Source organism: Schistocerca americana, chromosome 2 (genome assembly GCF_021461395.2).
Source record: "Schistocerca americana isolate TAMUIC-IGC-003095 chromosome 2, iqSchAmer2.1, whole genome shotgun sequence".
In the NCBI taxonomy this organism is placed as follows: Eukaryota; Metazoa; Arthropoda; class Insecta; order Orthoptera; family Acrididae; genus Schistocerca; species Schistocerca americana.
In genome coordinates this window covers 863,815,256-863,831,155 of record NC_060120.1, presented here as the reverse complement: position 1 = coordinate 863,831,155, position 15,900 = coordinate 863,815,256, and the positions used below count along the sequence as shown (strand labels likewise).

Sequence of the window (15,900 nt, the reverse complement as noted above, 5' to 3'; positions counted from 1 at the left end):
TTAGGTTAGTTAGTTTTAAGTAGTTCTAAGTTCTAGGGGACTGATCCATAGTGCTCAGAGCCATTTGAGATAATGTTAAAAACACTTAACTTTAAACTTCGTGTGGCAGGCGTGATAAATGCATCACAAGAGCGGCAAAGATGTAAACAGACCAAGAGGGCTAGGGAGTGCAAATATACTAATATATGAGGTCTATATCATGTGGTTGTGAAATGTGTGCACAGAAGGAAGAAAAGTGACACAAATGTCTGTTAAATAAAAACGGAATCCACAAACGACACAGAGACTATAGATTAAAAATAGGTAAAAAGGGGAAGTGAGTTTCAAGTCACAATAAAACTCTTTCACCTTTTCCTCTTTTTTTATTATTTTAACTAACTGAGTGCATAGCGGTGCTCAGGTATGTATTTAGTTAAGTCTTCTATTAGACCATCTCCTCCTTACTCCTGTCTCTATCTTCTTCTTCTTCTTCTTCTTCAGCTTGTGCCGTTTTTCCTACGGATACACAGGGTCGGTATGGGTAATCGGAGGTGGCAATGTTAGTTGAAGGGGTGGCCAGATGCCCTTCCTGCCGCCACCCCGTACCCCCCAGGACGGAATTAGTGTACCCCAACTGTCTGCAACTAGTGTAATCCATGGAATAGTGCGAAAGTGTTTAGATGTCTGCGAGCCGTCTAACTGAGGCGGGACATGGGGACCAGCCCGGTATTCACCTAGGGGGATGTGGAAAACCGCCTAAAAACCACATCCAGGCTGGCCGGCACACCGGCCCTCGTCGTTAATCCGCCGGGCGGATTCGATCCGGGGCCGGCGCACCTACCCGAGTCCAGGAAGGATCGCGTTAGCGCACTCGGCTAACCTGGCGGGTTTACTCCTCTCTCTATCTATCCACCCAAATATCTGTCCACATCCTCCACCTCCAAACTATGTTCATCTCCTCCTGCCACTCCCTCTTCATATCGCTCTATCTGCTCTTACCCTCCCCCTGTGTGTCTGCTGCTTACCCCTCAGTCCAGTTCCTCCTTCCCCACCTAATTCCGTCTCTCTGACCATCTGATCCCCCCTATCCTCCCTATTCCTCGGCGCCTGTTTCGAATAGCAAAAACATGTTCGAATGTGTGTGACCAAACTGCTTAGGTCATCGGTCCCTAGACTTACACACTACTTAAACTATCTTATGCTAAGAACAACACACACACACACACACACACACACACAAACACACACACCCGTGCCCGAGGGATTTCGAATAGTGTCAGTTTGCCATGCAGAGTATACTTTGACCAAGGCTGCTCGCGAACAGTTTAAAAACTTAGCTGTTTCGGACATGCTTCCACCGTTGACCCGAATGCCAATGACCATGCCCTTTGGATAAATCGCTCCGTTTCCGCATTACCACTGCACTGATTCCCGCGTTCCCCCCGACACGCTTTACACACTGAGGTGACAAATGTCATGGAGTACCTCCTAATATCGTGTCGGACTTCCTTTCGCCCGGCGTAGCGCGGCAGCTCGACTTGTCATGGTCTCAACAGGTTGTTGGAAGTCGCCTGCAGCAGTAATGAGCCGTACTGCCTCTATATCAGTCCATTACTGCGAATGTATTGCCGGTGCGGGATTTTGTACACGAACTGACCTCTCGATTATGTCCCATAAATCTTCGATGGTATTTATGTCGGGCGATCCGGGTGGCTTAATCATTCACGTATTGTCCAGAATGTTCTTCAAACCAACATCGAACAGTTGTGGCCTGATGAAGTGGCGCACTGTGATCCGTAAAAATTACATCGTTGTTTGGGAATGAATGGCAGGAAGTGAAGTAGTCGAACATAACCAGTTCCAGTCAGCGACCGGTTCAGTTGGACCAGAGAACCCAGTACATTCCACGTAAACAGAGTCTACAACATTATGGAGCCACCGCCAGTTTGCACAGGCCCTTCTTGAAAGCTTGGGTACATGACCCCTGGTCATGCCTTCAAGGCTCCTGTGTCACACTCGAATTTTACTATCAGCTCTTACCAACTGAATTCGCGACTCATCTGACGAGGCCACCGTTTTCCTGTTGTCTACGGTCCAACCGATATGGTCACGTGCCCAGGAGAGGCGCTGAAGGCGATGTTGTGCTGTTAGCAAAGGCACTCGCATTGGTCATCTGCTGCCTCAGCCATTTAATGCCAAATTGCGCCGCACTTTAGTAACGGATACGTACGTTCCACATTGATTTCTATGGTTATTTCACGCAGTGTTGCCTGTCTGTTAGCACTTACAGCTCTTCCTTAACGCCGCTCCTCTGTCATTAAGTCACTGCGTTGTCCCTTGGTGAGAGATGATGGGTGAAGTTTGGTACTATCGGTACAGTCTTGATCTCGTAACCAGCTACATACAACTGGAGTCATGTAAAGTAGCTTTAGTAGCTATCATGATTATAATTTATATCGACCCACACATGGTGAAATTCTTGAAGCTGTTTCCTTCTTTTATATGGCACGTTTACGTGTTACTTATGAATGCATAGTGGCCGTGGTGAACTAGCGGGGAGAGCACTAGCCTCTGTCTTGAAAGTCTCCTCGAGTTTGCTGCCGGATTCTAAAATCAACTTGATTCGATATTTCGGCGATCCAACTGTCCGTCATCTTCAGGAGAATGCTGTTGCTGCAGCTGCTGAGTCGCGCTGAAAACTGAGGCCGAGGCTTCAGATCGTCGCCTTACAGAGTCCTCTGCACCATACAGGGCGCATGCGCCGTCCATCACAGTTGCTGTCCTCCAGTACGGGGCGGGTCACGCTGCCCGTAGTAGAACACCGACGGCGACGATACACCGCACTCAAAGACTGTTTTCAAAACTTCGGACTGGCCACACCGAAGAACGTTCTGTTTCGACGCGGAATAGCACAGGGTCCACGTCTTGCTAAGAGGAAACGCATTGTCTCTGTTAATCAAATTGTTTACCAACCTAATTTCAATTGCCTCTTTATAAGCACTGTTCCAAAAATCGGAAGTGTTGGCAGCTATCACAGTCTCTTCAAGTTTCAACCCGTGCCCCTCGTTTAAGCAATGTTCAGCTACCGCAGATTTTACCGGCCGTTGTAACCTCGTATGACGGCGATGTTCCATACACCTGTCCTGAATGGCCGGTGCAAGCCTTCTCACGCTGACATAGAATTTTCTATATGCCAGGCCAGGCTTCGTGAGCTCCAAATCATCTGTCACAGAGCCGAGTAGTGCCTTTCCGGCTGACGAAACGCACTCTCAATGTTAAAACACTTTAAAATTCTTCCAATCTTAAGCGATCTGTCCCCAGAATAAGGAATAAAGAACACAGATCTATGCTCCTCTTCATGTACCACTGGGATGGGTCCAGACTCCATAGCCTGACGAAACTGCTTCTCATAGTAACCTTTTCCTTAGAAACAGCCATAAAATGTGCAAGTTCTTTGGCTAAATTGTCCGTGTCGGAAATGGAACATGCTTTGCTTCAAAAATGTTCGAATGTGTGTGAAATCTCTTGGGACTTAACTGCTAAGGTCATCAATCCCTAAGCTTACACACTACTTAACCTAAATTATCCTAAGGACAAACTCACACACCCATGCCCCAGGGAGGACTCGAACCTCCGCTGGGACCAGTGCTTTGCTTACCAGAGTCCTAACTTCACCACTGCGTTCATATGATGGATTGCAATTCAGCGGGACTCAAGAGCAGCAGAAGCGTTCTGCTGAAGATGGCGGGTAGTTGGGTCGTTGAAATATGGAATCAATTTGATTTGAGACTCTGGCAATAAAACCGAAGGAGGGTTTCAAGACTTAACACGTCAGGAAGTCAGCCTAGACTCCGTGTTCGGTCCCAGATAGGGGCGGGGGGATTGTTCCTCGAACCAAACTCTGCGGGAGGGCCCCAGGTCCACTTAGCCTGCTATCAGAGTGAGTACCCAGAATTTCTCCCGGGAGTAAAAGGCGGCCAGGGCTAGGGACCTGTCGCTTCTCCTCTTACTAGTGCCGCGGCGGATAGAAGGGCTGCAGTGAGGTCGATAGTCCATCCACAGACTAGCGCCACAGAGTGCACCTGTGCACCTTTGCCCTTACCCATATAAACATATAGTGACAACTGAATATTTATGTCAGTCCGGCAGTTGCACCTGGACTTATAATTTATCTGTTGCACGAAATGAAATGATCGTGTGGCACTGATGGCCGGGAGGCCCCACGCGAAGAATGGTTCAAATGGCTCTGAGCACTATGGGACTTAACTACTGTGGTCATCAGTCCCCTAGAACTTAGAACTACTTAAACCTAACTAACCTAAGGACATCACACACATCCATGCCCGAGGCAGGATTCTAACCTGCGACCGTAGCAGTCGCGCGGTTCCGGACTGCGCGCCTAGAACCGCTAGACCACCGCGGCCGGCCCCACGCGAAGACGTTCGACCGCAGAGTTGCAAGTCAGATGATGCCACATTGGGCGACTTGCGTGTCGGTGATGATGAAATGATGGTGAGAACAAAACAACACCCAGTCCACGATAGGAGAAAATCTTCCACCCGGCCGCGAATCGAAGACGGACCCACTGCGTGGTAGGTAAACACGTTACCACTCAGCGAAGCAGGCGGAAATCTGTTGTACTTGTATCATTCCATGTCACTTCATCCCAGTTAAGTACTTCGTCAATAATAGGCGTATTTCGAAAATCAGTTTTTCTGCATTGTATGAGCGTGTATAAGAATTTAGTTATACACTGAGGTGACCAAAGGTATGGTATAGCGATGCGCGCGTATACAGGTGGCGGTAGTTCGCTTACACAAGGTATAAAAGGGCAGTGCACTGGCGGAGCTCTCATTTATACACAGCTGATTCTTGTAGAAAAAGTGTACCGCGCGATTATCGCTGCACGACGGGAATTAGCACTCTTTAAATGTAGAATGCTATTTGGAGCTAGACGCGTGAGACATTCCATTTCGGAAATCGTTAGGAAATCCAATCTTCTGCGATCCACTGTGTCAAGAGTGTGGCGAGAATACCAAATTTCAGGCATTACCTCTCACGACAGATAACGCCGTGGCCGACGGCCTTCACTTAACGACCGAGAGCAGGGGCCTGTGCGTAGAGTTTTCCGCGCTAACAGACAAGCAGCATTGCGTTAAATAATTGCAGAAATCATTGTGGGATGTACGATGAACGTATCCGTTCGGACAGTGTGACTAAATTTGGCGGCCGACCGGGGTGGCCGAGCGGTTCTAGGCGCTACAGTCTGGAACCGCGCGACTACTAAGTTCTAAGGGACTGATGACCTCAGAAATTAAGTCCCATAGTGCTCAGAGCCACTTGAACCATTTTTTTAAAATTTGGCGTCATGGGCTGTGGCAGCAGATGACCGACGCGAATACCATTGCTAACATTACGACATCGGCTGCAGCGCCTCTCCTGGGCTCGTGACCATATCCGTTGGACCCTAGACGACTGGAAAACCGTGGCTTGGTCAGATGAGTCCCGATTTCAGTTGGTAACAGCTGATGGTAGGGTTCGTGTGTGGCGCTGACCACACCGAATCCATGCACACCAGTTGTCAACGAGACAGTGTGCAAGCTGGTTGTGGCTCCATAATGGTTCGGTCTGGGTCCTCTGGTCCAACTGAACCGATCATTGGCGGGAAATGGTTATATTTCGCTACTTGGAGAGCATTTGCAACAAATCATGGACTTCATGCTCCCAAACAAATGGCTCTGAGCACTATGGGACTTAACATCTCAGGTCATCAGTCCCCTAGAACTTAGAACTACTTAAACCTAACTAACCTAAGGACATCACACACATCCATGTCCGAGGCAGGATTCGAACCTGTGACCGTTGCGGTCGCGCGGTTCCAGACTGAAGCGCCTAGAACCGCTCGGCCACCAGCGACCGGCTCTCTCAAACAACGATTGAATTTTTATGTATGACAATGCGCCGTGTTACCGAGCCACAATTGTTCGCAGCTGGTTTAAAGAACATTCTGGACAATTGGAGCGAATGGTTTGGCCACCCAGATCGCCCGACATGAATCGCATCCAACATTTATGGGACGTCACCGGCAACACTTTCACAATTATGGACGGCTGTAGTGGCAGCATGGCTGAATATTTCTGCAGGGGACGTCCAACGGCTTGTTGACTCCATGTCACATCGACTTGCTGTAATACGCCGGGCAAAGTCCGACGTGGTGTTCGAAGATATCCCATGACTTTTGTCCCCTCAGTGTATGATCGTGCTATAGATCACTAGCGTGGTTTTTAACCTGTCAGCAGCACAGATAATTTATCGAAACATAATTCATTGGTGAGGAACAGGACCCGTATCTTTGATGAAGGTGGCTTTCAAGATGTAACTGTTTCCTAATGTCTTTAAATATTTTCCTTTGTCGCTTAAAGCGCGTTCCGAGGTGGCTTCTATGAAAGGGCGTAGTCGATATTCTTTCACATGCACCATAGTCCCAGTGCTCTGTCACCAGTGATCTCGCCATCGACGTGACGTTAAACTTCTAACCTTGCTTCCTTCCATTTCGTTACACAATAGAGAATAGAATCCTTATTATTACGTCTTGTCGATTTGAGAACAAATAATTCTTCTTTTCAAATAAGAGGCACCGCAGTTTATGTTAATGATGGAGGTATGGTTTTTCGAAAGCTGCTCATCTCCTCCAACGTCGGATCCACTATTGTCAAAATGTAAACAAATATTTCACAAGTCATTCTAATCAGACACTAGTACTTATCACGACAGTTAGTTAGATCATCCCACATTAAGCGAACTTCATAAAGTTGATCCCTCCCTTTAAACAGCATATTCACCCCTTTCTTCCACATTTTCCGTCGCTTCAGCCCCCTCGTAATGAAAAAGTGAATAGCTATACATTCACAGGCCCATTACGTGGCCTGTAAACATGTGACAGTCTGACGCAGGAGCGAACAGTGTGCGAGCTCAAGTCGAACGACTGGGTCGTTTGTACCGTACAGAGAGTGCACAGTATGTGTTACTGTATCTTCGAGTCGCACGATGAATCAATGCGTCATGGCGAAGGGGTGCGAATTAACTGTGGCGCGACGTCGCAGGTACTCGTGGTATACGTATATCCCAAACAAATGTTGACGTTTTGATGTATTTGACGACACTTTTTACCTATTCCTTAACTCGTCAGCAGTGATGAAAATTTGCGATGCTTTGTTGCCTTGGTGGATGGCGTTTCTGGACATGGTTTCCATCTGCACTTTATTTTTCTCCTGTATATCGAGAGACACTGGAGATTTTAGAGGGTTCCAGGAAAGAAATAAGCTGCGGGTGGAAACCTGCGCCCGAAACCATCATCAACCGAGGCAATAGTGCATCTAATTCATAGGAGAGAAGGCCTTTCTGTACGGTAACTGGCCCCTTCTTCTCCACTGTCGATCGTGGCAATCAGTCACCATCACTGGATAAGAAACAACATTGCGAGCCGTTCCGCAAACGGTCCGTCAGCGTACAAGTTCACGTTTTCTGCCAAAAGGGTAACCCAGTGGCAACCACTGGCGCCAACAACTTCGGCTTTCTGGAGCGTGGTTGGATGACGTTTCCCGGCACAGATTTGTTCCTCAAGGAACCCTCTACAACTTTTCGAAATTTGTCGCAAAAAAATGGTTGAAATGGCTCTGAGCTCTATGGGACTTAACATCTGAGGTCATCAGTCCCCTAGAACTTAGAACTACTTAAACCTAACTAACCTAAGGACATCACACACATCCATGCCCGAGGGAGGATTCGAACCTACGACCGTAGCGATCGCACGGTTCCAGACTGAAGCGCCTAGAACCGCTCGGCCACACCGGCCGGCTTTGTCGCAACATTTATGAGACATCTATATAAACGATTTAGGAGACAATCTGAGCCGCCCTCACTCATTGTTGTAAGATGTTGTTGACGTTTAGCCTCTAGTAAAGTCGTGAGAAGATAAAAAACCATTGCAAAATTGCTTAGACAGAAGATCTGTATGGTACGAAAAGTGACTATTGACCCTAAAGAACGAAAAGTGTGAGATCCTCCACATGAGTACTAAAAAGAGTCCGTTAAATTTCGATTACACAATAGGTCGTTGGTTAAACTAAATACATAGAGATCAAAATTACGAACAACTGCTTTTGGGAAAGCGAACTGAAGACTGCCACTTAGAAGATGCAACAAATCCTCTAAATAGACTGCGTACACTACACTTATCCGTCCTGTTCTGGAGTATTGCTTTGCGGTGTGAGGGTCCGCATCCGATAGAATTGATGGAGGACACGGAAAGAGTGCCAAGAAGGGCAGCTCGTTTTGTTTTATTTCGAAATATGAGATCGAGCACAGCACTATATGATACGTAAGTTGGGGTGGCAATTATTAAAACAGGGGTTTTTAATAGTGGCGAGGTATTTTCTCGTGATTTCAATCACTTGCTTTGTCCTCCAAATGCAAAATATTTTGTTGACTCCCACCTGCATAGGGAGAAACGACCGTCCTAATAAATTAAGATTAATCGGATTTCGCACGGGAAGATTTGTGTGTTGGTTTTTGCAACGTGCTATTTGAGAATGGAGCGGTCGAGAAAGGGTCTGAAAATGTACCCTCTGCTAATCACTTAAGTGTGAATTAGATCATATAGATTCAAAAGTAAATATAGATGTACGGAGCTCTTTCGTGATATGAGAGCACTTGCAGTGAAACGTCAGCTGCCACCCAATGAAGTTTTCTGCAGCGGGAAGCCTGCGTGCAAGCGGTAGGCGGAAATGCGGCTCAGAAATCGCGCTGGAGTGCACGTCTTGCCGGAGGAAGAGGATTACTCTGCAGCGGTGTACTTTCGTTAAGCCCTCCAGATTCAGCGCAGACGTCGTCTCGGCTTTTCAGCGCGGACCCTCTAATCCACTCTCACTGCAGCCAACATTTCTATAAATTACCTGCCTTCGCCCTTAACGCAAAGCGATGCCCAGTGGCATTGCGTAGTTCGTCTGAAGACGTACGATGCCGAGATTGTTTCACCAAACAGAAAAGGAGAATATTCGAAAAGTGCATCAACCTGCTCAGGTGGAGCGGAATCTGAAAATGACAGCAGCAACACCTGCCTTTTTCACGTCAGTGCTCGTTTTGTAATATTTTTATGTTTGTAAGCTTGTTAATTAGGGGTTAACATTGCTTTTGCATCTGCGCACCGCTAATCTGTTGTGAGACAGGTCAAAATCTTTAATATAAAAAAAACCATGAAATTACTCTGTTCCCTACGATGGAATTATTATTATTATTCCTTCATTAACAGTTATCCGCTTTATTCGCACTTTGTTATATGCCTAGCTGACATACCCGGAATTGTCCCTTGTATTGCTTTTTTCGATTTGCTATTATAAACGAAAACAAAAAATGAACTTAAGTCCCATAGTGCTCAGAGCCAAAAAATGAACTGTGTTTGTAGTGCAATATATAAAAAATTTCATTTCTTTGTATTCGTGAAAAGACCTTTGAAATTAAGAAGCTGTCGTACAAAGAAATACGCTTCATATACAAATGTGTAAGTATAAGATCCCGGACGGTTTCTGTACTCCGGGCGCAGTTGCTTGGCGTGTCTTCAACACGATTTTGCGATTTTGTAAACGTCCCTATGGCAACGTCTCTTCATAGCTCTGTAGAGGCCACTTGTTTTCGCCTAAAACCGTTTGCACGTCAGAGTTGAATGCTATCAAAAGCGCTGCTAAGTGTCAGGGATTTCTTTAAGGTAACTAGACTGAAGGAGTGTCTTTGCAGTAAAGAATAAATGTATTAAAACGTCATGGAGGATGCGGTATTTTTTCACGTATCTCAGTGCTTATGACGTCATATCTCGTGATATCTGTGTCATACAATGATATAATGTTATAGGTACATTCAGCTGCGTATATGGATACTGTCTGTAAAATAATCATCTTGTCGTCCAGTTCTTCTTGTTGTATCCGTGCCTGCTAAGAAAATGGGATGACAAGTTCCGCCTTATGCAAGACAACTTTTTTGTTTTGTTTCACCCATACATGTTTCAGCACTTTTGGCTATCGTCAGTGGGTTCAGTTTTTATTTTTAACTGTTAAATTTTTGTTACATATTAACATTTGTGTTGTTTACAACATTATGTAAAAGTTGCATTTGTAACTTAATTGGCGAAAAGTTGGTGTAAGCATTAGTTAACATGGACAATAATATCATGTAAGGTATGTTAATTAATGCTTACACCCACTTTTCGGCAATTAAGTTATAAATGCAACTTTTACATAAAAGTGGCTCTGAGCACTATGCGACTTAACTTCTGAGGTCATCAGTCCCCTAGAACTTAGAACTAATTAAACCTAACTAACCTAAGGACATCACACACATCCATGCCCGAGGCAGGATTCGAACCTGCGACCGTAGCGGTCGCTCGGCTCCAGACTGTAGCGCCTAGAACCGCACGGCCACTCCGGCCGGCCTTTAAATAATGTTGTAAACAACACAAATGTTAATATGTAACAACAATTTTACAGTTAAAAATAAAAATAAAAATTGAACCTACTAACGATAGCACATTTGTCCTGAAACATGTTTGGGTGAAACAAAACAAAAAAAGGTGTCTTGCATAAGGCCGAACTTCTCATCCCATTGTCTGTAAAATGTTTTGCGAATGGAATTAGTAGAAGAGAAACAACAAATCTAAACATTATGCACAGTGCAGCAGTTTTCACACGTCTTAGTGTTTATGACGTCATGTCTCTTGTATTACTCGTCTGTGTGGTACCATGACAAACTTTTGTAGGTGGATTTAGCGGCATATGTAAATATGCCAGCGAAATTTATTGCAAATACAGTTAGTAACACAGTAGTCACACACTTAAATTTCAAGCATGATGCGGCAGTTTTTCACGCATCCCATTGTTTATGACTTCCTACCTACTGAACCATGATAGGTAGGTGATTCTTAGCCCCACATCTACTGTTGCCTGACAACGAGGGATATGTGTACGAAGTCTGGTTGAAATCGGCCCTGTGGATTAGTAGGTGTGGAACATACAGACCCATACGTACATTTATGTTTATAGTGTGTGTGGATGGATATGTATTCACAGTATTAACGGCTTTAGCTTTCTGACATCATCAGATCTGTTAAAACAAAATGCAAAAACACTAATGTAACAGTAGCAGGTACATTATAGGGAAAAGACAGCTTTTTGAACACGTGCTAGCGATGGTTGATGACAATAATACCATATACATACTTGAAATAAGAATAAAATGCGTAAGAGTGGTATACAACCTGCTTATAGAAAACCTTTTAGCATCACGAAGTAAATAAAAAAGACGTGGTGTGAAGAAGAGTCTCAGTCGATGGCGCATTCAGAGGATAATCTAGACGGCGTCACCCCGTGGCCCCTAAATGGAAAGTTGTACTTTCCTGCCGGCCGGGGTGGCCGAGCTGTTCTAGGCGCTACAGTCTGGAACCGCGCGACCGCTACGGTCGCCTCGGGCATGGATGTGTGTGATGTCCTTATGTTAGTTAGGTTTAAGTAGTTCTAAGTTCTAGGGGACTGATGACCTCAGAAGTTAAGTCCCATAGTGCTCAGAGCCATTTCAACCATTTGTACTTCCCTGTGAGGGTGCTTGCGGTAGGAGGCCCACTCTCGATGCCGCCGTTGGCGTAAGCATAAGACGCCCTCAGGCAATCGCTAACACTAGTTCGTGTACATGCGTGTACTAAGCATTTGACGCTGATACTCGTTTCACACTATTAATAATAGTATGTTATGGTCGTCAGCTAGGTTATCCTTATTATGTACCGTTAAATTTTTTTCTCTAGTCTTGCCCTGCAGCCCAAATTGAACATACTGTTGTTTCATTAACATTTTTCCGTTTTGTTTTAACAAACCTGATGATGGCGGAAAGCCGAAACCGACAAGATTGTAGCGTATACAGGGGGTTTGTTTATTATTTTTTCAAACGAAAGGGGTAAGTAGAAGGCAACGAAACAAGCAAATAATCCTAATAAACGTGGGTCCGGAAACTAGTGGTTTCCGTAGTACGACTAATTATGACTACGTACATGAGCACCTTATACGTAATAAAGACACTGAGGATCCAAACTACGGCACTTGAAGGACGAACACATTACAACGAGTGTCACCCTTCACGTGGAGGTAGGATTCAGCACGTCTCCTCATCGATTCATCTTTAACCTTTCTGCTGCTACTGACGTGCGCTCTGCTTTCCGTGCTGAGGCGTCTTCTTTTTTTTTTACTGCTGTACTGTTCGTGGAAAGCTGGTGTCACTGCTGAAGGACGGTGTTCCGGCCGATATGAAATCATTCGATTTTTCAAAAACTACAACGTGAAAAAATTTGATTTTTGTGCGTCTTAAAGTCTGATAATTCCACACGATAAAGTGCTGATTTTTTTTCTTTTAGTTATCCGTCATAATTACTGCTTAACGTAAAATTAAGTAAAATATTGTACGATATTTTATAGTTTGCAGAGTTTACCTATGCGTATGGTTGATTGTAGCTCGTATATTGCAGTGAATGAAATGTACGAGGGTAATCCCAAAAGTAACGTCTCCTATTTTTTTTATAAGTACATAGACCTGTTTATTTCTACAATGGTTTACATCAGTTTACAGCTTGAACATTTAACTATTTTTCGACATAATCACAATTTCTGTCGATGCATTTTTGTAGACGCTGTGGCAGTTTTTGTGTGCCCATATCATACCAGTTCGCCGCCGTGCTGTTCAGAAAGTTATGAACCTCTTCTTTCACCTCGTTGTCGGAGCTGAATCGCTTTCCGGCCAAATGTCCTTTTAACCTAGGGAACAGGTGACAGTCATTGGGCGCCAAGTCAGGACTATAGGGTGGGTCGGTGATTATGTTCCACTGAAACTGTTGCAGGAGAGCAACGGTTTGCCGAGCGATGTGTGGGCGAGCGTTGTCATGGGGGATGTGTACGCCCTTGCTCAACATTCCTCTTCTCCGGTTCTGAATTGCCCGTTTGAGTTTTTTCAGACTCTCACAGTACGTGTCAGCGTTAACTGTGGTCCCAGCGATTCAGCTCTGACGACGAGATGAAAGAAGAGGTTCGTAACTTTCTGAACAGCATGGCGGCGAGCTGGTATGACATGGGCATACAAAAACTGCCACAGCGTCTACAAAAATGCATCGACAGAAATGGTGATTATGTCGAAAAATAACTAAATGTTCAAGCTGTAAACTGATGTAAACCATTGTAGAAATAAACAGGTCTATGTACTTACAAAAAAAAAAAATTGGGAGACCTTACTTTTGGGATTACCCTCGTAAATTAGATATAGGAATATCGTTTAAAATTCAGAGCGGAACGATTTAGTCTTCAAGTTATTGGGTATTCCCATTCACGACCTTGCGTATCGGAATCATACGCTCATATTCACCATATCTCATAAATGATTCAAGAGATCGAAACGAATTTTTTTTACAATGATAGCATGCAGTGAGGCATATTGTATGGTAAATACTCGAATTTTTTTTGTTCACCGAGGTATGGAAGTAACTCATCTGCAGCAGTGAGAGTTCGACAGTTAAGGACGCATACAGACGTCCATAGCACTTTAGGAAATCTCAAGTGGCGCGCGCATACGCGTCCACTGCACCTGGGGAACGGCGTAGCACTACGTGTATACACGCCCACAGCAGCGAAAGGGTTAAATATCCGCAAACAAAAAATCCAACGTGTTTACATCAGGGGACCTGGCAGGCCTCGACTGATACACTTGTTGTCGAAACACTATTTATCAGTACTTAGGTATCCGTAATGATGATAAGATCAAAAGAGGGCAGTTCATCACTTTGTAATTTTCGCCTCACTTGTGCCATTGCATAGACGCTAACAGTGTTGTGACATCGGCATGAGTGCACCGTAGATATGTAATATTGGGGAAACCATTGGTTTCCGGACCTATGTTTGTTAGGATTATTTGCTTATTTTCACTGTCCTCTACTCGTCCTTTTCATTTGTACCTATACTAGTTAAACAACCTGTATAATAATGTGCGATCGAGACGGATATTTATTAATAAATTGCTAAATATCATCGCTTGCTCGTATGCAGACTTTATGCCTTCAATAAATACGTTGTTGTTGTTGCTAACGTGCATTCATACGTTACTTACTAGTTACTACTCGATAAAACGAACTGTTGATCTTCCCATAGTGGAACTAACTTGCTGACGAGACTGAGTGCAGCCACGTTTCAGGTCAAACCAATGCAGTCACGAAACGTGATGGCGTAAGATGTCCTCACGATGCTGAATAATGTGGGATTGAAGTATCTACCTCAGAGAATATGAATACATGTGTTACAGGTCAGCCGGCCGGGGTGGCCGAGCGGTTCTAGGCGCTACAGTCTGGAACCGCGAGACCGCTACGGTCGCAGGTTCGAATCCTGCCCCGGGCATGGATGTGTGTGATGTCCTTAGGTTAGTTAGGTTTAAGTAGTTCTAAGTTCTAGGGGACTGATGACCTCAGAAGTTAAGTCCCATAGTGCTCAGAGCCATTAGAACCACTTTTTTGTTACAGGTCAACAATTTCTGCGACAACATGAACAATACGTAGAAATAACAACACTACGAAAACTTCTTAGTTCCGTTGCACATGATTGGGCTTCGGGACTATCAAGGGAGCCCTAAGGAATTTTTTCCTTTTGTGGTATTTGGTTTTGAAAAAAAATAATGTTCAAATGTGTGTGAAATCTTATGGCACTTAACTGCTAAGGTCATCAGTCCCTAAGCTTACACGCTACTTAACCTAAATTATCCTACGGACAAACACACACACCCATGCCCGAGGGAGGATTAGAACTTCCGCCGGGATGGTTTTGAAAGACGCTAAAGTAAAAGAGTGATCATATGCAAAGCAATGGATTCATATACATTGCAGTGCGAGTAAATGTTATCACAGTGATGGTATGTCAGGAGTATTGTCAAATAAAACTGGTGGTCATGTTATGCATAGGATTTGCAAGTAGAAGTGTAGCGTAAACGCGACAGTTCTGCCACCATAGTCAGGTGTTCAGTTCACTTTGTTGGGTAATACTTACGTGACTAACTTGTCATTTGGAAAGAAAGTACTGATTGTCAAAAGCGAGCTTGTATGTGGTGTTCACCCATGCACGTCATGTAGGTACCTCTTCAAGGTGCAAGGCATTTTAACTGCGCCGTCACGGTACATACATTCACTAATGAAATGCGTCGCAAATAATCCATCATAATTTGAGCACAGTGTTGTCAGTACCATCAACACTAGATGGGAAAAAGTGACCTTTGTTATACATTTCTGGCCGCGCGGTGTAGCCGTGCCGTCAGTGGCGTCTTGTCACGGTTCGGCCTCCCCCCCCCCTCCCGTCGGAGGTTGAAGTCCTCCCTCGGGGATATGTGTGTGTGTGTTGTCATTAGTTTAAGTTAGTTTACTTAGTGTGTAAGCCTAGGGACAGATGACCTTAGCAGTTTGGTCCCATAGTCGTTACCACAAATTTACAATATTTTTACTCATTTCTGACACCTTAGACAGCAACAAAAATTGATCATTTGCCCAGTAACATAAAATGTGAGACAGGTAGCGAAGCAAGTTTTAAATCTAACTTAAAATCATTTCTCTTGGACAACTCCTATTCCTTTGACGAATTTCTACTTAAAAACTGGTAGCCATTAACAATAATAATGTATTCAGTAATGTGAACACTGATCATGTCTATATATCTTGTAAACTGGATCGTTTCACATCATTTTGATGAAAGAATCGTTCAGATTGTCTATGGAGCATGTTACTGACTAACTAATTAGAGCGAACTGATGTTCTCCAATGAGATGCATGCTGGTGTGTCTCCTATGAAAAGCACACGGCTGATATCC

At 44.6% G+C, this 15,900-nt stretch overlaps 1 protein-coding gene across 1 annotated transcript in view; it reads left to right on the top strand.

Annotated features, from left to right (window-relative positions):
• The window catches only part of LOC124592341 (division abnormally delayed protein-like), a 610,377-nt gene that overhangs the window by 569,996 nt on the left and 24,481 nt on the right, over positions 1 to 15,900 (top strand). The gene's annotated exons all lie outside the window — the stretch shown is intronic.